Consider the following 24,874-nt stretch of genomic DNA (forward strand, 5'->3'; position numbering starts at 1 on the left):
CAGTCTTGCCTTGTTGTGTGAAACTTTTGTGGCACATTGTGTGACACATTTTTAGATATTCAGATCCTAATTAATATCATTATTCATGTCTTTAGATACGTGATTCCATACTATATTCCCTATTACAAAACCAATAATTCCGGTCCTAAAATCTGATTGGCTGAAACACATTCGAAGGAGTGCTATATTCTCTAATATACGCACACACCGGAATTTTGACTTCACTGTTTGATAAAGAAATCTTTAAGACTACGTCTTAGCATAGATAGAAAACCTTGGATTCTCATGTATCTTTTGCTGCTGTCTGTTGCATTCTTGAGGATACTTGTGATATTTTGAGCTCTCGTTGAATGATAAGTGTCGCAGTGTAAATCATTTGCGTTGTTAGAAATTATGAAATGCTCTGTTAAAAGCAAGGAAGTTTTTATGTCTGTTATGGTAAAAGAAAATTCCTCACGAACTAGGGATTGGACAGTTTTTCAGTGCTTGTAGAATTGATGGAAATGTTCAAATAAATGTGCTGAAGAAATAAAAAAAGTAGTTTATTCCTTTATCATATTGGCTAGCTAGTGTCCTCTCTTTGCTAGTTACTCGTGGCTGTGTTTCTGCGTTGCGCAGCAACAAGGGACTATATTCTCAGGCGGAGGAACGTAAAAAGCTTAATTTTCGTGTTAAATAATTTTTTTAAATTAAAATTCATTCTATACAGCAATCGCATATTTGGGGACCGTTTTTGAAAATTTTGATGCTTAAAATGTTTAGGGAGAAATGGAAAACTGCTGTGTATTTTTTCTTTAATGTACCGAGACCAGCCATATACAGTTTACATAATATGTTTATGTTCCAAAATTAATATTGTTTATGGCCTTCACATGCGTTATGCTCCTATTCTTTTTATGCTCAGCTACTAAAATTTCCCTACAGTGGTACAATTCCGTATAAATACTCAATACTAAGCGGATAAAAAAATTCACAGTAAAGACATTATATGATTAGATCCTTCCATGACCGACCAACGCACCACGAGTGCCCGTCGGTCATTTTGGCCAGCCAATCACGTACCGCGGTAGGGCGTAGATGCCAGCGGTACGGGTTTGTACCGCGAACTCTGAATGCCTGCATCTGTATAAACAAACTCTAAATGCATCTGACATTTCTACGTTTAATCTACTGGAATATATATTTTCTGGCAAGATAAATGGTATTATACCTTAAAATGTTTTGAAACAGTTAAAATTGTAAAAAAGTTTTTAAATCCCCCACCAAAAATTCAGACTTCAGGAAGAGCATCTGATTTCTTTCAATAAAGCAGAACAGTGCAAAAGCACACAATACAAAATCTCCATACAAACATGGAGAATGAAGACATGTAGACACATATACTTCTGACCAGCCTACCATCGAAGAGGTGAAAGATGAAACTTTTCCTTTATCGTCAACTCAGTGAATGTCTTTAAACTTTCGAAAACTGTAACAAAGAATAAGTTAAAAAACTTATTTTCATTGGACCCACAGAAAAGTCAAAGTTGTCCATAGAAATGCCCGTCTAAATCAGAAATCTACAGCACAAAGGCAGTGGCCTTTCGGGACATAAAAATGAAATCAGACTTTACTCAGACGAATTGCCCTTGGTCACGGACATCTTGCTATCAGTCACTACAAAGATGTTTTCTCTCGTGCCATGGCTTGCCTGACTTGCTTCTTCTGCTGGATGGCTTCTGGTCGCTGGTCAGGATCGACAGCCAGCATGTCCTGGAGCAGTGTCCTTAGCTCCGTGCTTATGGCTCTATTTACTTTCAGGGGGATGTGGAACTGCAGCCAGGGGTTCTCACGCAGGGCCTCTCCAACAGGCCCTGACAGACATATGCTCCTGTATCGGAAACACACTTTAGTTCAATTCTAAAATATTTCTCATAGGACTGAAGGAACCTTTGCCTGTTAAGAGTTAACAATTAGGTCCTCAAGTACTATTTTACGGTTTTCTACACTCCTGGCTGGCCAAGGTCTCTTTAAGGTCTCTTAAGTGGAGGTGTAACTCATGTATTCTACATGTGATTTAGCAACATGAAAGGGAATAGCTTCTTATTGGATTATGGTCTTGGTTAACTGCCTAAGGCTGACCTAAGTGCCTAACTTTCTGAATTTCTTTATACCTTATATGTTAAGAAGCTTCTTCTGACCAATCAGAAATGTATGCTTTATGTATGAACATTTTGCTCATCAAAGTGAGTGAGAGACAAGGTTAACAGAAATTAGCCACGGCAGTAAATGACAGCATATTTTTGGGTTCTTAAATGGTCTCTACCTGGCACACCTGCAGTGCAAACTGACACACACTGTTTAGAGAAACATCTACTCTATTACTAATATTAATGAAACATTTCTTATTCTATGGAACAAAAACAAACAGTAAAACTAAAACACAGATCTCTTTGCTTCCTATTTCATGAACCAGATGACTGAATGACCAAGCCTAACTAGTAGCCAGAACCCCAGTTAACCCTCCGTAACACAAAGTTTAACCACACGACAGGAACTCTTTCAAACTGAGTGAAAATCATAAATGGATCCATAACTTTACATCAATTTACTATGTTGTGCCAATACCTGCATTTACATTTAGAACGAATGATGTCATAGAACCAGCATCACACCAGTTCCAGGTGTCTCCAAGGAGACAACAGAACTTCAGTTGTGTTTGCTAAAATACACACTTTGAAACATACTGTAACACTTAGTTAACATGTCTGGTTTAGTTGAAGAATCGGCTAAGGTAAGTTTCAGGGTTTAATGGTGGGATGGCACCTGTGCTTTTTTCCCCCAACCGCTAGAATATGATTCGCACCAAACCCAAAAGAAATACTGCACAGTTCAGGAACTTCATCAACCTAGCAACTGTAAAATAAGCTTACAAACAACTGAATTGAAATGCCAAAAAGTTCAGAGAAAGGCACGAACTATGTTTACTTGGGGTTTACAAAATTAAAGCTAACTAAAACTGTAATGATAAACAATCATGCTGCCAATGGACAGAGAAATATCATGTTTTTTGAATAATGTATTATTTGTTATATAGGAACCCAGTATAAGGGAATCCCTTGCAATCCTGTCTGCAGAGATAAAGGTAAGTATTTTTTCTCTTTAGCTCTGTCACTCCAAGAAATATAATGAACATAAATATATTTGCCAATCTTTTCATAGTAATCCAAACAACTCTGCGTGTATCTGACATTTGTAATATTTATCTACCGCAGTATAACTCTTCTGGCAAGGCGATTGCTATTGTACCTTGAAAGAAAGCTGATTGGAAATGTCATGTACTCTATGGTTTCTATTGATGTCAAGTGGCAAATGTTGACTAGTGATGTTATGTGAATCTTAGGAAATGGTCATTTTTCAATCGAGTCTATGTTTCTCAGAATTTGAGACAGAGAGGTCAATCTCTGCAATCTGAGCTGAGGGCATTTCTTGGAATGGAAAGGTAAGAGCAACGTGTTATTTGATATTCTCTTAAGACTCTTCGCCAGATTTTACGATGAAAAATGTAAATAATAATAACAAACATTTTTTTATATAGTGCCTTGAAAGGTGGCTTCTTTACACAATGACAAAACCAATTACAATAAATAATACACAAGATATGCATGATGACAATACACAGTTAGAGGAGACAGTAGATGGTCATTGTCAGTGTATTCTGAAGGTAGTTTTCCAATTTTTTGGAGCGTGGTAAAAGAGGCCACCTCTACTAGAATCTTTGTCCTAACCAAACATGTAACAAAGTATAATAATAATATTAAAAATAATAATAATAAACTTTATTTATAGAGCACCTTTCATACAAATAGTGCTTTAGTGCTTTATAAACCAAGCGTAAAATAAAATATTAAAATTGAGAGATATACTTTCAGTTGTAAAGGAAAATACAGCAATACAGTAAAGCAACATACATGTCAATTTAATAAATAAAAATTAGGAAAGTCGTAATAAAATAAGAACAATTAAAGAGAACTAAAAAAAGAAACAGAAATAGAAAGAACAAAGAACCACTTTAACTAAAAGCAATATTTTCAAATGTTTTTTAAAACAATGTACCGAGCTTGACTGCCTAATAAAAAGTGGAAGTGAGTTTCATAATTTAGAAGCATAAAAACAAAAAGCAGCCTCTCCACTCTTTCTGCATTTCACATGTGGTATTTGCAGTAGGCCAGTATGTGCAGATCTCAGGTCACGTATAGGAACATATGAAGACAGACATTCAGTAAGGTACAGACGTGCTAGGTCGCTTAAAGCTTTAAAAACAAGTAAAAAAAACTTTCAAATGTATCCTAGATAATACAGGTGACCAGTGAAGTTTTTTCAAAACAGGAATGATATTCTCTTTCTTGTATTTGTTAGGATCTGTGCTACTGCATTTCGAACAAGTAGTAAGGGATTTATTGTTTTCTTGGGAAGCCCACAAAACAGAGCATTATAATCATATCCACATCAATGTGAGCAATGGAGAAGTCAAATTAACGTGTCTAAATATCATCTAGTTCTATCCCAGGGAAGAGGGCTGTTGCCTACACAGATGACAAGAAACAAAACGCTCAACTGTGCAAAACACGCATAAGGACATCAGTCAGGAGGAACAAGGTAAAGTGTTTTTTCTTCTTCACCATGGTCATGTAGTTTCACTCCAAGCACTGTCATATGAAATAACTGTGGAAACGACCTCCACAACATTTTGGGTTGTTGCATTTTGCTTCAATGAATTTTAACCTTTTCTTTTAGACATTAAGAGGAAGGACACATTCACCCTTGGTAGAGATTCAGTTGTTCTATGAGATGTCAAGGTGAGAATTAACCACTTCAGGCATAAGTCAATCCACATGACCGGAAATGGGGCAATGAACAGGATATGGGGATTTTGCTAGTTATAAAGTACAATTATCATCATTACATGATCTAAGACTACTAAAGTATAAGCTGTGTCTCTGACTGATTAATTAGCAAATTCATCTTTGTAGAGTGCAGCTACTATCTATTCAGTGGCATTTCCTTAAAACAACTGTATTCCCACATTCTGAATATGGAGTGAGATCATGTAGAGAATGTTGGACTTGTAATAACTAATTGAAGGATAATAATAATCAACGAAAGTGCTTACAAGTATCAACAAATGCCTTCAAAGTACTTGACACGTACTTTGCTTTCAAAAGTGAAACATAATTAATGCTTACGTAAGATTTCTCTTGACTTCTCAGGAGTATACTAACTCCAAGGACAAGTAACATCAAAAACCATTATTTAAGTGCTGATGTTGGAGCTGCAATACTACTAACAAGACAAAAAATGATACAGGTAATACTGCTATCAGAACTCTAAGAATTGCTAAAATAGTATGCTTACAGAGCACAGAGTCTCATAGAGAAAATAAGTTGAGAATATGACAAGTTCCTACCATCTCAAACACTGCCAATCTAGAACAAAAAGAAAATACTTGAACGCCTACAGTAATCGAACACAAACCAGAACATATCAGTGCATGACAATGAAATGTAGTCACAAAATGATTCTACCCTTTCAAGTCCCAAAAAGGACCGAGGAACTTACCGGAGGCGATCCCTGGATTTCAAACACAGCACAATGTAGCCAATGTAGGGGAGAAGATTACAGAGAGCTCTTCTCAGATTGCTCAGAGTCAGCCCCAGCACCCTGTACTGACTGAAGCAGACAAAGTTGTCAAACAGGTAGGTAGAAATGAGTAAGGAACAGAGTATGGTTATTCTTGCATTGTTTTGTTCGTCTGTCAAAGAAAAGAGTGCTTCTGACTTTTGTCAATGTTCATCTTTATTTTAGGAGAAGAACAAACGGTGGTATCACACTTTGCTCAAGTGTATGATGCCATGTGTGTACAGCAGACATCACCAAAGGAACAGGAGACACCTGAGTAGAGAACAAAAATATGAAAAGGCTGATGAAAAAAAGCACCAGGAGAAATCCATTGAATATGCACAATCTCGTCCTGTATTTCAATGAAAAGTTTCAGTGTTGTTTTTAGTGTCGTCGTATTGCATACATTTAAAACAATGTGTCTTGTTTAATGAACAATTTCATTTACTTTAGTAAAAAGTGTTGTTTACTGTAGTCCTAGCATGGATGCAATTGTTAGAAAAAACGTGAATGAAAAACTGAATGTTTCATACAATATGGGTTTGTGTTAACCCACACACCTAAGTGAAATGTTTGATTACGTTTACAAGACATAACACATAGTTCAGTTGAGTGTGAAAGGGAACGACAGAGAAAGTCACAAACAAAACATTTGTGAAGGACTTGATGAATGTTTTTTCTTTAGCAATTACAAAAAATAAAGAATTTTTCAACAAGATGTCTTTCTATAGCGAGTTTCATTTGAGATAGTCTTTTCTTAGAAGTGCAAGAGTGGTATTCCCTACAACTTATTCCCCAATTTGATCATTCTCAGAAATTAGGAGACAGAAACCACACCTACTGTAATATTAGACCTTTTAACAAGGCAACTAGGTTTCAATGGCTTAAAAGGTGCATAAAGAGGCTCATGTATAATGACCTCCAGTGTCCCACAGGTTTCCCAAATCATTTCTTAAAGTATGGAAAAAGAGGAAATAAAGTGTCTACAGAAAGCTTTTACCCCCTTGAACTTTGTTCAGTTTGTTGCACCAGTGCCTGAGTTTTATGCACCTCTTTCTCACACCACATATGTTATACTTTCAATGGGAAAAAAGGAAATATTAGAATTGTATACATTTCAAAGCCATGTGTTCATATTTGGTAGAAGCCCTAACAACACCTAAAAAACACCTAACAACGGGTGCAGGACCGAATTAGGGCAGTACCCACTATTGATAAACATACATAAAACAATATTAAAGTACTGGCTTTAATATTAGCCAGACACAGCTGGATGAGCTCTACCAGCCAGGACAGGAGGCTCTACTGTACACAGAGAGGGGAGGGAGGGGGGAACAAGCTGCCCAGCCGTGTGGAATGCTACAGAACCCTAAACAGACAAAACATACTACCCGAATATTTGACCAAGATATCCAGACACAGCTGGATGAGCTCCACCAGTCAGGACAGGCTAATAAGATACACTCCACAGACATTCACAACAGCGACATATCATAAACACTTGAATTACTTATCTAGTCTCTCAAAACAAAATTTCGAGAAAAAACACATTGCCCAACGTTAGAAAGCACCTTGCATTACATTGCTTGAAAAACAATTTTATTTCGAAGGAATTATGGATCGGGAATTCTTCGAGGAAGTCGTGGTCACACAGCATGCCGCCCCAAATATCAGGGAGCACATTGGATCAAGGCACCGTCTCTTTCAAGACAACGATCCGAAACACAAAGCAGCAAGGGCGAGGCTTACAGAAGATCGAGTGAACTGGGTGAAAACTCCAGCCGAATCTCCAGATTTAAATCCAATAGAGATGGTATGGCATTCGCTGAAAGACTATGTTTGGAGAACTGCTAAACCCAGCACAAAGCAAGAACTGATACTGATACAATGTCTTTTGATACTGATACTGTATGATTAGGGCTGTTTCACCACTCCTTTTTTTTTGTTACATGCAGCAGTACTTCTTATGGTAGTACTTAAGTACAGTACAGTAGGTACTTACATTAGTACTTCTCGCGTTAAAAAAGTTAGGTGTTAGCATAAACTATTAGTAATAAATAATATTAAACTTAGCACTGTAATAAATTATGCTAATATTAAATTCGATTCTGCTCTGAGAATGTAGGGGGAAGAAAAATGCCAGTGGTCTTTTCACTGATGAACTTGTGCCTGATGAACACCACTGCGTCACACCACACAGCTGCGAGTGCACCTCACTGTGCCCGGCCACCACTGCATCACACAACTGCCAGCGCACCTCACCGTACCAGGCCACCACTGCGTCACACAGCTGCAAGCACACCTCACCGTGCCAGGCCACCACTGCGTCACACCACACAGCTGGCAGCGCACCTCACCGTTCCAGGCCACCAATGCGTCACCCAGCTACCAGCAAAACTCACCCTGCCCGGCCACAACTGCATCACACCACACAGCTGCAAGTGCAACTCACCGTACCCGGCCACCTCTTCATCATACAGCTGCCAGCGCACCTGACCATGCAAGGCCACCACTGCGTCACACAGATGCCAGCGCACCTCACCGTGCCCGGCCACCACTGCGTCACACCACACAGATACCAGCGCACCTCACAGTGCTAGACCACCACTGCGTCACACAGCTGCCATCGCACCTCACCATGCCAGATAACCACTGCGTCACACAACACAGCTGCAAGCGTACTTCACCGTGCCAGGCCACCACTGCGTCACACAGCTGCCAGCGCACCTCACCATACCAGGCCACCACTGCGTCACACCACACAGCTGCCAGCGCACCTCAAAGTACCCGGCCACCAATGCGTCACACCACACAGCTGCCAGCGCACCTCACCGTGCCAAGCCACTACTGCGTCACACAGCTGCCAGCACACCTCACCGTACCAGACCACAGCTGTGTCACGCATCTACCAGCGCACCTCACCATGCCCAGACACCACTGCATCGCACAGCTGCCACCACTGCGTCAGACCACACACGAAGTAGGTCATCGGGCCAACAGTATACAAACATTACAGCTCAAGTGCTTTTGTATCTGAACGCTTTTAGGTAAGTAATTTAGCAGCTGCGGTATTAATAATGATTTTAATGGCAAATTCAATTGCAGGTAAAATAAAAATGGCGGATAACTTTCTTTCTAGCTTCGTGAAGCTGTCGCGCCACATTATACATATATACAATAATAAGAAACATAATATGTACAGTAGAATTTTTCACTTTAAGCTGGCATTATCCAGAACCGGGTCAGGGCCCGGACCCGGACCGTGCAGTGTGGTCCGTCGGCCTTCTAAAGATGTTTAGGAGATCGAGGCGCCCTTGGATTTGATTAGAAACTTGCATAATTTCTTAACTTGACCCCATTATCCTAAAAAAACAACGGCCAGGCCCAGACCAAAGCATGAAGGCTCCGAGGATCGGGGGACTCTCATTTTTGGTCACAGCGTACAGTAGTAGATCAGTAACCTCTGTTTATCGTGATAACCTTTAATTATTTTCCAGTCCTTTTTTAAATGATAAAACACATTGTCTCGCCAGTTTTGCTAAAGATACGGTTTTAGTGTTTACGCATAAATTTGTAAGCCGTAGGTTTAAATCTCGTGTTCTTATTTGCCGCATTTTCATCGTAAGAGAGGCGCTCGTTTGCGATTTACACGCTGAATATTGTAAGCAGAGGAGCCTTAAGGCACAGCCTCGCCTTAACACCATCGTTTGCATTGTTATTGTCATCCAGAAAAGCAGTCGTAAGAAAATGAATCTGTGGCGGCTCTGAACATTAAAAAACTATATCTAGACTGCAAATACATCCCAATCTTACTATCAACACGTTTTAAGAGCCCTCTCCTTTCCACCGGTATACAAGCTAAGAGAGAAATGTTGGAAATCCCATCTGAAGTAGCCCTCGTCTCAGCTTCGGAGCTGTGAGCGATGGGGATCATAATTAAAAGGGGTACAGTTACTTTGAAAATGTGTATGTGATACTTAAATTTAAATAAAATGAAAAGATAAATTATATAACACAGACTGCTATCAATGTCCATGTGTTTAAGACGTATGAATCGGTTTTAAAACAGGCACACCCCTTTACTTCTCACAAATCCAACCGGAGTCTCAGTCCGTCGTCGCGATGAATTAGGAGCACAGATGTAGGCTAAGTGATTGCAATTTACTTATTTAAAAGAACCACTTCAAATCAAAAGGGAGACATTTTGTAATGGTAGTTATCGTATTATACAGTATACGTAATTGTAGATATACAGTACATAAAGGGTATGAATAGGTGTGAGCTTTTACTGTATATTTAATATTTTATCTGACCCATTTGTAGAAACCGCCTACTCAGATTTAGTTAAGTGGTCTGCCACCATAAAGACAGAAAAATATAATGACATCCTGTTACATTAACTGTAAAATAAATGCCGTAACTGCGGCCATATGAAAATTTGGATAAAGATTATACAAACATCCTAAGGAGCTCTATGACATATGAGCGTCGTAATAATGGTTGGTGACCTGACGTAACAGTGCTCCCTGAATTACGTGATCTGTATTTACCCAAATACAGATATATCACATAGGGAGATGCAGTCAAACATTGCATTGCTATCGTCGTGGTGAACTATTTCTCCGCTGTTTGAGACTTGTTTGGTAAGTGTCATCAAATATTCTTGTCAATTTGTAGCGAAATCGATATACTGTATCATAATCCTTCAGCTATCTATAATGTAGTGAAACGGCTAATTAATATTGATAAATTCCCTTATTCACAGTGACTTTTGCTCAAACCACTGTTGCATAATGGGTTAATTTTATATAAAAACATGTATTTCATAGATATAATACAAGCTTTGAAATGAAATAGTACATTTCCAGGTTTCAGTTAAACATTTTTAAAAAAGCTCATGACTTTAAGCATTCTGAACATTGAGAATGTTATTTGGGAAACAAATGTTTATTATAATGTTTATGTTTAGGATCTGTCTCCTACTGAGTCAGCATGCAGCATTCAACACCATTAGGTTTAATATTAAAAAGTTGTGTATTTCCTGAATTGTTTTTTTTTATTCTTTTCTATTAGACCATACTAGACTGTGCAAGATATCATTTATTTGCCATTTTTGCCTTTTCAAGATACCTGGGAAACAAAGCTCATACCTCATTTGCCAATGGAGCCCAGTCCTAAGCCTGGTGCTCTGTCCCCCTCCCCGAAGGACACAGACTCGAATCGACCCGCGCCCTTAAGGCGACAGGATCTGATCTCCACGTACTGCCCGCCTCCCAAGATACAGCTTCTGAAGGACACCTTCCAAGAGAAACTGATGCAGGAAAAGGAGAAAAAAATGATCGCCATGTACAATCGACGGCAGGAGGCGGCTCTACAGAAGATGAGAAAATCTTTCCAATATGTCAAATACGCTGCGGAGAAGAAGACGGGGAACAGCTATCGCTTCCAAGCCCAACAGGGCCCCGAGAAGAACATTGTGGGGTATGATCGGTCTTACCCCCTGAAGCCTATGGGTAACAGGAAAGTCTCCGGCCCTGGTGAGGTTCCGGTTGTGGACCGCCCGGAAGCACAGAGTGATTCCTTGTTTGCCCCCACCCCGCCTCAGGATGGTCATGAGAGGCCCTGCGAGAGGCCGGGCAGGAGGGGCTGAAGAGTACGCAAACCTAAGGACAGGACTGTCCTCCCCATGGTGGCGACCCCTCCAGGGCAATGCCCTTCTCATGCCAATGGGAAGGAGCACTTTCAGTTGCAAGAGGAGCTACGAAAAGTGGCCGAGGCAGAGGCCGCGCTGAAGGAGGAGCATCGCCGGAGGGAGGCCAGTCTGCAGGATGTGATGCGCCGGAAGGAGGCCATGATGAAGGACGAGATTCGCCAGAAGGAGGCCATGATGCAGGCGAAGCTCTTTAGACCTCAGGAGGAGCTGAGGATGGTTCATAGAGAGATGGAAGACTCCAGAGAGGTGGCCGGAAGGGAAAATAGAGGACTCCTGACCCGAAGGAAGACACTCCAGGCGAGGCAGAGCGAGCTTCGCCCCAGAGGACCGTGGGCCAACCACTGCTCTAAGGCCGTGCCTCTTCTGACCTGCAGAATGGAGAAGCAAAAAGCCTTCACTCCAAGGAAAGCTCTTCCTTTCAAAGGAGACAACCTTGATTATGGTTCTCCAATGGAGGACGGCGGATGCGCAGAATCGCACTTTCCCTCTGCGCTTTCCCATCAGGAGAGACGTCAAGTGAGCCCTTGCAGCCGTGGGCTAGAAGACGTCCCCTGTGGAAGGAGAAAGTACCTCAAGAAAGCAAGGCTCCCTGAAAGTGACGTGTCAGCGGCACAGGCCGCGCAGGCCCACTTCAGAAATAACACCGCATGTCTGGATGAACAAACTCTGTCAGTGGAAAACAGATATTTGTCCCCTACAAGTCTGATGTGCCCTATCGCTGAGCAATTTCCATATGAGAATAGCCAGAGTGGAAACCCTCAGCTGGTGCCCTGTGAACTGTGTCACAGGAAGTTTGCTGTAGAGAGGTTGGAGAAACACAGCAAGATCTGCAAGAAGCTTCAGAATTCAAAGAGGAAGGTTTTTGACTCTTTCAAGCACAGGGCCAAGGGAACAGAACTGGAGACATACATCCATAAGAAGAAGGTTAGACCGCCAATCGTGGTAAGGGCTATCCTTAAACTCTTTCCAAGCTTCCCTTGTTTTCTCCTAGAGTCAGACTCAGCTTATAAATCAATGTAAACAATAAATAAGTGTTTTAAGAAGTACTCTTCTGAAAAACTGCCGCAAAGGCACATTTGCCAGACAGAATAAATGGGTCTTAGTGACTTCTGAATTCTGTTGTAAAAATCTACATGAGATATCAAGCAAATAGCACTCACGGGAAACAAAACCATAACTAAATTGTACTCTCTACCCAATGACATGAAAGGTAGGCCCAGAAAGCTACGTTATTACTGTATTGATATTTTCTTGCCTTGTGAATGGTTTGCGACCAGACTGTGTACGCAGTGCTAGTCTGGACTTTTTCTGGAAGCTGTTTCATTGGTTTCATTTCCTGTTCCCAGCTGAGAAAGAACAACTGGAGGCAGAAGCACGAGGATTTCATTTGGAGCATCAAATAGGCCAGGGAGGTGCAGCAGGTGATCACGCAAGGAGGGAAGGTTGTGAACCTCCCCCAGCCCCCCGCGAATCCAAACCCCGACTACGTGCCCTGCCCTCACTGCGGCCGGCGCTTTGCCCCCAGGCCGGCACAGAGGCACATCCCCAAGTGTCAGCACATCAGGAGCCGCCCCCCTCCTCCTCCTCACAGATGAAAACTGATGTGAAGAAGAGTAAAAGAGTCATGATCTTGGCTCACGACTCACGTCCTGCTTTTTCTTTTTAGAAATATATTTAGCACAGTTCATCCGTATGATGATAAAAAAAATGTTACCTTGTTTTAATAAAATGATTTTTTTTTGGTGGACTGGTGTTTGCGTAACTGTGGTTATTTCAGTTTTTTTCCCTTGCGAAAATGTGTGTCGACCGTGAAAATAAATTTCAAGCTGTTCTTATCATTCATACACCTTGACCTCCTAAAAATAATTGTTCAACCTGGAACGTACAATTAGCAGGCAATAGAAAAGGTCACATTGGCCTTGGAACCATCAAGAAGTAGTATTCACACATTCTCTGCATCAATTTTCCTTTAAAACAACTGAAAAAGCAAGGTAAAGTGTGATTGATTTTTTTAATGAAAGTTATTTGATTTAATTTATTTAATTTTCATAATATTTGAAATATGTTGGGATTAATGTGACTCAATATTATCTGCAGCTCTTACACTCCAGGCACCTGATAAAGTGGAACGCAGTGTCTTTGCCTTACATGGCGCTCAGCTCTTCCTCAATCCCAGCAGAAGCAGCAGCCTCCGGGTCCTGCCTCATGCACAGCTTAAAATGCAACACCGAGTAATACAACAAACAACAGGGAAAACCATTCACGATCAGACACATCCGTTGATTGCTGGCTGTCAGTAAAGGGACATTGCTGTGGTCCACGCATGAATCTGTTTTCTAAGTGCCTTATCCAATACAGTGTTGAGGCCAGTTTTCCCAGAAGCGGTGTGCTTATCGCGGTGTAACACAAGTTACCATATTAATACCGTGTATTCTCGCATAGTACCGCATAATACCACATGTTCTAATGAATGACCTTGGACAAGCTGTAAACTCAAAGTATTGCCCTGGTCCACATTCTTTTTTTCATTGACCGTCTTTGTAAAAGTAACACCACAGCATTTCGTTGATCCAATCACGCATTTGTTTCCAATCATGCAAAGTACAGTCATTTTTGAGAATCTCCAATTCACCATGCCTTTTGCATGCTCATAAGAGATATTGATTTAGGAACATAAACATATTACTGTATGCAAACTGTACTGTATACAGTATGTATATTTAATGTCTTTACTGTGCCCGTTTAAGTATTAAATATTTATATGGAATTTTACCACTGAAGGGAAATCTTAGTAGCTGAGCATAAAAAGAATAGGAGCATAACGCGTGTGAAGGCCATAAACGATATTAATTTTGGAACATAAATATACAGTATTACAGTATGTAAACTGTATATGGCTGGTCTCGGTACAAAAATACACACCAGTATTCCATTTCTCCCTAAACAATATTAAGCATCGAAGTCTTTAACTAACATGTGAAATAACGTGTGTATAAAAAGTGGTAGTTTTAAGCTTTTCTGCAAATACGCTCAATACAGGAGCAAACAAGCATACTTTTAGAATTTGATTAATAGGGAATATAATATGGAATCGCATATCTAAAGAAATTAATAATGATATAATTCTATTCATGTGCTGAACTTGTAAGTGAGAGGTTGGCTGTTCAAATCCAGCCTGTGCCATGACTTTTCTTTTAACAAGCATTTCTTTGAAAAAATAAAATAGCAATATTATGGACAATTAATTGACTTTTTATTTCTCTAAATATCACAACATGTTCGAATCTAAGTCATTTTTTAATAACAATGAATAGTCACCACGCATGCTTACACAGCTCCCTGGGTAAAGTATCACAAAGTCTTAGAGAACTTAACATTTTTATTATCAACAAATTGTAAATACGCTGTTTACATTGGGGTTATTAATATTTCACTTGAGTGTATGGGGGATTGTCGGCAGACCCCTCCCCTCTTAGATTGCGCAAACGTTTTTTTTAATTTTTAGAAAGAAATGGCGGCTGTATGCTTTACAATATAAACATTTACTGTCAAACTTTAAATCAACAATTGATTTAAAGATGATCTGTCAAAGTGCAATGGAAAACAATATTGTTTTTGTTTTTGTTGTTTTTATCCTGTAAGGCACTTTGAGAAGCCACCTTTAAAGGCGCTATATAAAGGCACTGATTCCTATGGAATGTGTATTCTTTCTTCTTTTTTTCAGCTGGAATAAACCTATTACGTGATTTTAAGGTTTGTGTGAGAAGCCAGGGTATCAGCTTGTTCTCCCCACCGCCTCTCTCTGTGTACAGTAGAGCCTCCCTCCTGACTGGTGGAGCTCATACAGCTGTGTCTGGAGAGGATCCAGGGTATCAGCTTCAACCCCACAGCTTGCAACTTGTTCCCCTCTACCACCCCTCTGTGCGTACAGTAGAGCCTCTTGTCCTGACTGGTGGAGCTCATACAGCTGTATCTGGAGAGGGAGGGAGAGAGGGGTGCGGAACCAGGGAACTATTTACATGGAAAACGGGCGATCTCCCCAGCCCGTATCCCCCTTTCACTGTGTGGCAGCTGCAATAGTCAGCGGCCTACCTAAACCCCGCCCTGACCACTCCTGTCCTGCCCCTCACCGCGCACCCCAGCCGGGTGTTCCTCAGCCGCCCCCCCAGGGCGAAAGCGCTACAATGCTAAAAATAAGATACACTCTGCAGACATTCACAACAGCGACTGTCAGAAGATAGGACACAGCAACTCAGACACCCATTGAATGGAAAGGGACACTTTAATGTTCTGTGGGGGTGGTACAGCACCCCACCGTGCCCGCGCGCCAGCAAAGAGAGAGATACACACCAGTTTTCATTGTCAAAAAGTAATTGTTTTTTACTTTAGTACACCAACGCATTAGCAAGTTAAAGCTATCCTATTGAGGAGCTGGGCGCAAAAATTGTTTTGTTCCTTGATTTTCTGATCTGCAAGGCCATTAGAATTCTGTCTGGCATTGCCAGATTGTGAAAAAATAAAAGTATTTAAATCATAAGATACAATCTACAGACATTCACAACATATACATATCTTAAAACATTTACATATCTTGTTAAATTATTACTTTAAATATGTACTTTAAGTTACTGAAACAGCCAGTTAATAAAATCGTTGCAATTTTGTTCTTGTTTGGAGGTGGGGATATTCTGACAACAATTGATTTAAAGACAATCGGTCAAAGTGAAATGAAATACAATATTACGCTGGGTAAACGTTCCGAGGTCAAATTCTTCCGTGATGGGGGTACCTTTAAAGGTCTAAGCCGGAAACCATCATTAGGTCTCATTTTTGATTCTCTCTTCCAAACGAGAACAAAATTGCGACAATTTTATTAGCAGGCTGTTTCAGTAACTCAAACTATTCATTTAAAGTAATAATTTAACAATAAATCCCGCACCCAGCAGAAGAATCCTTCTCCGTTGGGCTGCTGAGCAAGGCCCTTAACCCCAACTGCTCCAGGGGCGCTGTACAATGGCTGACCCTGTACTCTGACCACAGGCTCTCTCCCTATCTCTTTCATCTGTGTGTCTGTGTATCTCATGGAGAGCAAGCTGGGGTATGCGAAAAGATAATTACTAATGCAAGAAATTGTAAAGGGTTAATAAAGTAATGTTGTTGTATATCTAAGCAAGTGTTCCTGCATCCCTCTTCTGCACTATAGGCATGGCTTTTATTCTGTTTGCTCCATTTCTAAAACTTTTTGCTCATGTGCATTTTTGTATTTTTTTACACCTCTAGCACTTTAAAGTCCTGAATTTTCATTTGCCTTAATTTGTAGAATGAATTTGAGTTTTAGCCTTAAAAATCTTAAGTTTTCACTATCTTTTGTTTCTTGTCCTACAACTGTTATTATTGATCACCACGACTTCATTCAGCCTTTCCTGAACGTCTATGACAGGCAGAGAGAGTGCTGTTTCTGGGGGCGATCTTTTGCAGCTGACATTTCACTGTTTTAAACGAACAAGAAATTAGATTGCTCATAAATCACTTATTCTATATAAATACAGCGTAATTGCCCTCCGAAAATCCTCTTTTTCTTGTTCGTTTTAGAGTCCTTGATCGAAACTGATTTTAGATGTCAGAAAGGATTTATTTTCTCTGTATTTCCTACATTGCTTTGTCGAGATTTTAACTTTATATTTAGGCTCAGATTTCAACTATAAATCGTACACTAATTAATAGCAGTAAATGCTGATGTTTTGCTCCCTCTTACCACAAAAATATATATGTTTTGTAGCTGGGATGAACTTTATTTCGTACTCGATTTGGACACGAAGCGGTTAAAGATGGCGGCAAATCAGGCACCCAGAGAGGGGGGGGGGGGGCGTCTTCTCGCCTCCATAACTAAAATGCCAAATAGGAGTGGCTTAAGCGACATACACAGTCGTGTAACTGACAGTTTGAGGTAGCCTATCGTGTCAATTTCGCTTTGTTGCTGATAGGTTAAGCTTTCGAAACTCTGCCCCAAAGTCATGTGACTGATTTTTCGCCCTGTTTCGTTGGTTAAACGCAATGATCACAAGCACCACCATGGTAACTGGGATGTGTAGTTTTTAATTCCGTTTGAATTATAACTGTACGTACTGTCTTCATATTTGGCCAGGGCTTTAAAGAGAAGGCGCGCCAAAAAATTTCGGTGCCGTCGTCTCCGCTTTAAAGGTACAACCGTGCTGAAGAATTTGACCTCGGAAGTTTGCCCAGCGCACTTCAAGTACTGCACCTTCTCACACGTGTAGCCAGCTGCGTTGAGCCGTGGTTATATGATGTCATCTTTTATTGTATTATTTTATTTTGTGAACTTCCCCCAGATGAGTTCCGTTTTTCTGTATGGAGTTGGCTTTGCGACAGCCCTTGGGGTTTGTTGGTGGCGGGGCGCCAGTGAAGGTGCCCCTGGGGTCACAGGCGGCTCGTTTCTCTGGGGAGCCCTCAGACGCGCTGTGGCCGCCAGTCGGGTGAGACGCCATCACTGTCTCTCTTCAGCGAGCTCCTGCCACTGGATTTGAATCCGTTTCTTTTCTGTTTGAAATGCTGACTAGTGTGGTGTGATATACTGGTGAGCTGTGCTGCCCGTGATGGTTTCTTGCTGAAGGAGAGAGTCGGGTGTCCGGTCTGAGGGGCTGTGGCGAGATGATCACGTGCCGGAGTGGAGTGGCGTGGGGGGGCGACACGTGCTCCTGCAGGTGAGCGTGCCAGCGGCATTTTTTATAATTTATTTTTATTACAGATTCGAGTGGCGACTATATATATATTATTTCTGTAGTGGTACAGTTGTGTGCCAGATGAATCGCGGTAATGCACGAAGGTGATGTTTAATGCCTCACACGGTGTTGACCCACATGTTGTGTTTTGCTGAGCAGGAGAGAGAGAGACATTCAGCGTGTGTGACGCCAACGGGTTTTCTGTTCTAGAGGCTCTGTCATCCGTTGTGTTATAATTGTTTTCTTTCTTATTTAGTATTTCAGGTGTGTCGATTTTATGAACCGAATGTTAACGTACAACACGGGAAAAGGTGCATTGTAGAGTAAGATAACGGATATCGGCTTGTATCGTGGAGAGGACGTATAATGTGCTGAAAGATGGGAAGAGAAAGGGGCGATTTCTGCGCGCATTCTAATCATTGTGATTGATTTGATATTGATCTGATATGTGTGGTCATGTGAATGTACATAGATGGTGGGTATGGTGTTAATAATATATGATATGATATAATTACTTGTATATATCATATATCATTCTTTCTATTTTTATATATGGTAATCCTTCTAGATATTATAATTCTGTTTCCCGAAAGCGTCGTAGCGCTAAGAACATCGTAAACTCGCTCTTAAGCTCGATCGTTAATTGACGAGTGTTTCCCAAAACCCATCGTAACTGAAGTAGCACGTTAAATCCTTCGTCATCTACGTGCTCCCCGACCCGCTCGTTCATCACTAAGTGCTTCTTAAACTGGCCTCCTCCTGCCCACCCTGAGCGCCAGAGATCGCCAGACAGAGCACAGTCACTTCACGGCAGGGGCATCCTCTGGGAATACAGGACACTAAGAGTTTATATGAAGGACTTTGATATTGTGTTGTACTGTGTCAGAGGAAATTCGAAAAAAGAACATGTATTTATACAGTGATGAATTTATGAGTCATCTTGGGTATATTTCATATTCATTTTTATACTTGACTAGATGATATTATTTTCAGTATGAAATGCAGCAATGCATTATTTAAGTGAAATCATTGGGCCTAACATGTATTTATAATGTAGCGCCACGCAGGGCGCTTTAGTCCTGCGCACGCAAGGCGGGCTGAGAACAGCACCTGGGTTCTACCGGACTGTATAGCGGGACGGAGGCTGGGATACAGTCTCTTCCCTTCAGGTGTGTGTGTGTGTGTTAGTGAAGGTGCAGCGCTGTAACCCCTGTCCCTGTGTGTGTACCTTTCCCGATTCGAGTTAATAAATGTGTTGTTCAGCCCCAGTCCTGAGTCCCACGCCTGCTCCATTCCGTACCCAAACCCGCGGTCGATACCGCGTAGTTCCAACACCGTTTGATGTTCTGTCGTGATTGTTGACGGTAAAGCTTAGATCTACTTAGATCTACTTAGATCTACTTAGATCTACTTGTTTTTAAATTTGATTATAGGTCCTGTATTTGTTGAGTGACACATGCCAAGCTTAGTAGTTAATGTTTCCATTGAGTTCCAGTACACCCAATAACTCTAAATAACAGTTTTTTCTCATGAAATATTGATTCTTAACTATGGCAGCGCGCCAAAAAATATTGCTTTAAATCAAGGACGTCGTGCGGGACGCATACACTGTCCACGCAGTTAATCTTGGTTTTCTTTTACGGCATGTCAGTCATTTCTTTTCTTTACTCTTAGAAACAATAAGGTCCCTTTTTGTGCCTATCTATATGCTTTTGCTTAAACTATGATGTCAAGTTTACTTCATATTCCTTTTCACAACTTTATTTCATCCCACTGAAGGACCAAAACCGACACCATATAATGAAAGAATTGTCAATCGATTGTTTACATACGTACAAACGTACATCGTAAAGTTGCTTGAAAGTCTCTAAGATTAGTTGTTTTCGGGAAACTCACCCCTGTTCTTTATCCTTCGGCTCTCACTGTGTTTATTACCGCCATCTACTGTCTCCTCTAACTGTGTATTGTCATCATGCATATCTTGTGTATTATTTATTGTTGTTGGTTTTGTCATTCTATTAAGAAGCCACCTTTCAAGGCGCTATATAAATGAATGTTTATTATTATTATTATTATTTATTTTTTTAAAGTTGTACATTCTGACGCCATGAGATTTTTAGATTTTGAGATTCTCATATTTTTGGCTTCTACAGCAAACAGTAACAATGCGCTTGAATGGTTCTGCAAAAGTTTAGCTGTATCTTTAAAGCCATCCTCATCTTTATCAGGTACAAAGAAAAGAAGGTAGGCCGGCTTCTGTTTGGAATGTTTTAGTTAGTTTTAATTTTTTAAACCCCAAGTAAACATATTTTGTGCCTTTCTCTGAACTTTTTTGCATTTCAGTTCAGTTGTTTTTAAGCTTATTTTACAGTTGCTAGGTTCTTGAACTGTGCAGTATTTCTTTTGGGTTTTGTGCAAATCATATTCTAACGGTTGGGGGGAAAAAGCACAGGTGCCATCCCACCATTAAACCCTGAAACTTACCTTAGCCGATTCTTCAACTAAACCAGACATGTTAACTAAGTGTTACAGTATGTTCTTCGAATGTGTGTCAGCCAATCAGATTTCAGGACTGGAATTGGTTTTGTAATAGGGAATATAGTATGGAATCACGTATCTAAAGAAATGAATAATGATATTAATTTAAAGATCTGAATATCTAAAAATATGTATCTATATAGCAGGTAGTATTACTGTATTCCACTTTCTTTGTAAATACGGAATAACAGATTCACAACGCGAAGCTGTGTCACTCTTCTGGGTAAAAAAAACGTTTTGAACACCCTGTTTTTAATAAGCTGTTGAGTAAAGAACAGGAATGTTCCTGCTGTCAGTCTTTACCGAAGATATCCCTAATAGTATTAATAATGAATGACCTTGGACAAGCTGTAAACTCAAAGTATTACCCTGGTCCACATTCTTTGTAATCGTCTTTGTAAACAAAAAAACTTTATGTTGTGTGACGATATAAAGTTTTCACGAAACCTCCTCGAGTTGTGAGAACACGTGCTTTGTGTATACAGCACATTCTGAATGTTTTCACAGCCTTCATTTTGTCGTTTTTATGGCATTTTTTGACCACGCACGAATATTCTTATGTCCATATCTTCGCAGGGGAATCAGTGCGAATTGTAATACTAATTAAATGACCGCGGGCACTTTCCACCCCCTCTACATTCTCCGAGTAGAATAGGCTAACCTTCTAATGAAAGACAGTCCACCCTCCCCCACGGAAAGGAAAAGTGCCCGCGGCAGGCAGTATGGTCAGTAACAGTGAACAGTTTTAACTGCACTGCATCCCAGAGAATACCAGGGCGCATTTTTTCTACTCCCTGGCGGAAACGGGCTTCCATAAGCATCAGTATAGCTTCTGGGAAATCCATTTTTCCTGCATTAAAGTTGAACTCATTCAGAGCGCCGTACATTGCAAACTCCAAGTGTTTCATTATGAGCTGAAGACCCTCACAGCTGAAGAAGGATTCACAGCCGAAACAATATTATTAGAGTTCATAAAGCCTGTATTACGTTCTATGCCTATGTCTGCAATACACCTTTGCTAGTTAATGCTACAGTACTTCACTTTCTCGGGCGTGATTTTTTTAGTTAAAATCCAGGCTAGCAGGCTTGTTTTGTGATCTTCCTAAGATTGTTGAGCGCGGTGTCAAAATGTTTCCATATGAAAGGCAGTGACGTCACCATCCTGAGGTGTGTGTAGTAGATCTGTGATGTGGTTGAGCGTGAATTGTGGTGAGCCTCTGATTGGGGGAAAAAAAGACCATGTTCAAAAAATCCTAAAAAGAGAATTAAAGTTTCACATAACAAGGCATGAGGTGTGCTGGCAGCTGTGGGATGCAGTGGTGGCCTGGCACGTTGAGGTGGGCTTTCAGCTGTGTGGTGTGACGCAGTGGTGTTCATCAGGCACAAGTTCATCAGTGAAAAGACCACTGGCATTTTTCCTTCCCCCTACATTCTCAGAGCAGAATCGAATTTAATATTAGCATAATTTATTACAGTGCTAAGTTTAATATTTTTTATTTACTAATAGTTTATGCTAACACCTAACTTTTTTAACGTGAGAAGTACTACTGTAAGTACCTACTGTACTGTACTTAAGTACTACCATAAGAAGTACTGCTGTATGCAACAAAAAAAAGGAGTGGTGAAACAGCCCTACTCATACAGTATCAGTATCAACAGACATTGTATCAGTATCAGTTCTTGTTTTGTGCTGGGTTTAGCAGTTTTCCAAACATAGTCTTTCAGCTAATGCCATACCATCCTTATTGGATTTAAATCTGGAGATTCGGCTGGAGTTTTCACCCAGTTCACTCGTTCTGCTATAAGCCTCGCCCTTGCTGCTGTGTGTTTCAGATCGTTTTCTTGAAAGAGACTGTGCCTTGATCCAATGTGCTCCCTGATATATGGGCCGGCATGCTGTGTGACCCCGACTTCCTCGAAGAATTCCCGATCCATAATTCCTTCGAAATAAAATTGTTTTTCAAGCAATGTAATGCAAGGTGCTTTCTAACGTTGGGCAATGTGTTTTTTCTCGAAATTTTGTTTCGAGAGACTAGATAAGTAATTCAAGTGTTTATGATATGTCACTGTTGTGAATGTCTGTGGAGTGTATCTTATTAGCCTGTCCTGACTGGTGGAGCTCATCCAGCTGTGTCTGGATATCTTGGTCAAATATTCGGGTAGTATGTTTTGTCTGTTTAGGGTTCTGTAGCATTCCACACGGCTGGGCAGCTTGTTCCCCCCTCCCACCCCTCTCTGTGTACAGTAGAGCCTCCTGTCCTGGCTGGTAGAGCTCATCCAGCTGTGTCTGGCTAATATTAAAGCCAGTACTTTAATATTGTTTTCTGTATGTTTATCAATAGTGGGTACTGCCCTAATTCGGTCCTGCACCCGTTGTTAGGTGTTTTTTAGGTGTTGTTAGGGCTTCTACCAAATATGAACACATGGCTTTAAAATGTATACAATTGTAATATTTCCTTTTTTCCCATTGAAAGAATAACATATGTGGTGTGAGAAAGAGGTCCTCATTTAATTGCATGAAACTCTGGCACTGGGGCAACAAACTGAACAAAGTTCAAGAGGGTATACGCTTTCTGTAGACACTTTATTTCCTCTTTTTCCATACTCTAAGAAATGATTTGGGAAACCTGTGGGACACTGGAGGTCATTATACATGAGCCTCTTTCTGCACCTTTTAAGCTATTGAAACCTAGTTGCCTTGTTACAAGGTCTAATATTACAGTAGGTGTGGTTTCCGTCTCCTAATTTCTGAGAATGATCAAATTGGGGAATAAGTTGTAGGGAATACCACTCTTGCACTTCTAAGAAAAGACTATCTCAAATGAAACTCGCTATAGAAAGACATCTTGTTGAAAAATTCTTTATTTTTTGTCATTTCTAAAGAAAAAACATTCATCAAGTCCTTCACAAATGTTTTGTTTGTGACTTTCTCTGTTCTTCCCTTTCACACTCAACTGAACTATGTGTTATGTCTTGTAAACGTAATCAAACATTTCACTTAGGTGTGTGGGTTAACACAAACCCATATTGTATGAAACATTCAGTTTTTCATTCACGTTTTTTCTAACAATTGCATCCATGCTAGGACTACAGTAAACAACACTTTTTACTAAAGTAAATGAAATTGTTCATTAAACAAGACACATTGTTTTACATGTATGCAATACGACGACACTAAAAACAACACTGAAACTTTTCATTGAAATACTGGACGAGATTGTGCATATTCAATGGATTTCTCCTGGTGCTTTTTTCATCAGTCTTTTCATATTCTTGTTCTCTACTCAGGTGTCTCCTGTTCCTTTGGTGATGTCTGCTGTACACACATGGTATCATACACTTGAGCAAAGTGTGATACCACCGTTTGTTCTTCTCCTAAAATAAAGATGAACATTGACAAAAGTCAGAAGCACTCTTTTCTTTGACAGACGAACAAAACAATGCAAGAATAACCATACTCTCTGTTCCTTACTCATTTCTACCTACCTGTTTGACCACTTTGTCTGCTTCAGTCAGGACAGGGTGCTGGGGCTGACTCTGAGCAATCTGAGAAGAGCTCTCTGTGATCTTCTCCCCTACAGTGGCTACATTGTACTCTGTTTGAAATCCAGGTATCGCCTCTGGTAAGTTCCCCGGTCCTTTTTGGGACTTGAAAGGGTAGAATCATTTTGTGACTACATTTCATTGTCATGCACTGATATGTTCTGGTTTGTGTTCGATTACTGCAGGCGTTCAAGTACTTTCTTTTTGTTCTAGACTGGCAGTGTTTGAGATGGTAGGAACTTGTCATATTCTCAACTTATTTTCTCTATGAGACTCTGAATGCTCTGTAAACATACTATTTTAGCAATTCTTAGAAATCTGAAAGCAGTGTTACCTGTATCATTTTTTGTCTTGGTAGTAGTATTGCAGCTCCAACATCAGCACTTAAATAATGGTTTGTGATGTTACTTGTCCTTGGAGTTAGTATACTTCTGAGAAGTCAAGAGAAATCTTACGTAAGCATTAATTATGTTTCACTTTTGAAAGCAAAGTACGTGTCAAGTACTTATAAGGCATTTGTTGATACTTTTAAGCACTTTCGTTGATTATTATTATCCTTCAATTAGTTATTCCAAGTCCCACATTCTCTGCATGATCTCACTCCATATTCAGAATGTGGGAATACAGTTGTTTAAAGGAAATGCCACTGAATAGATAGTAGCTGCACTCTACAAAGATGAAT

This window comes from Lepisosteus oculatus, unplaced genomic scaffold (genome assembly GCF_040954835.1).
Source record: "Lepisosteus oculatus isolate fLepOcu1 unplaced genomic scaffold, fLepOcu1.hap2 HAP2_SCAFFOLD_49, whole genome shotgun sequence".
NCBI lineage: Eukaryota > Metazoa > Chordata > Actinopteri > Semionotiformes > Lepisosteidae > Lepisosteus > Lepisosteus oculatus.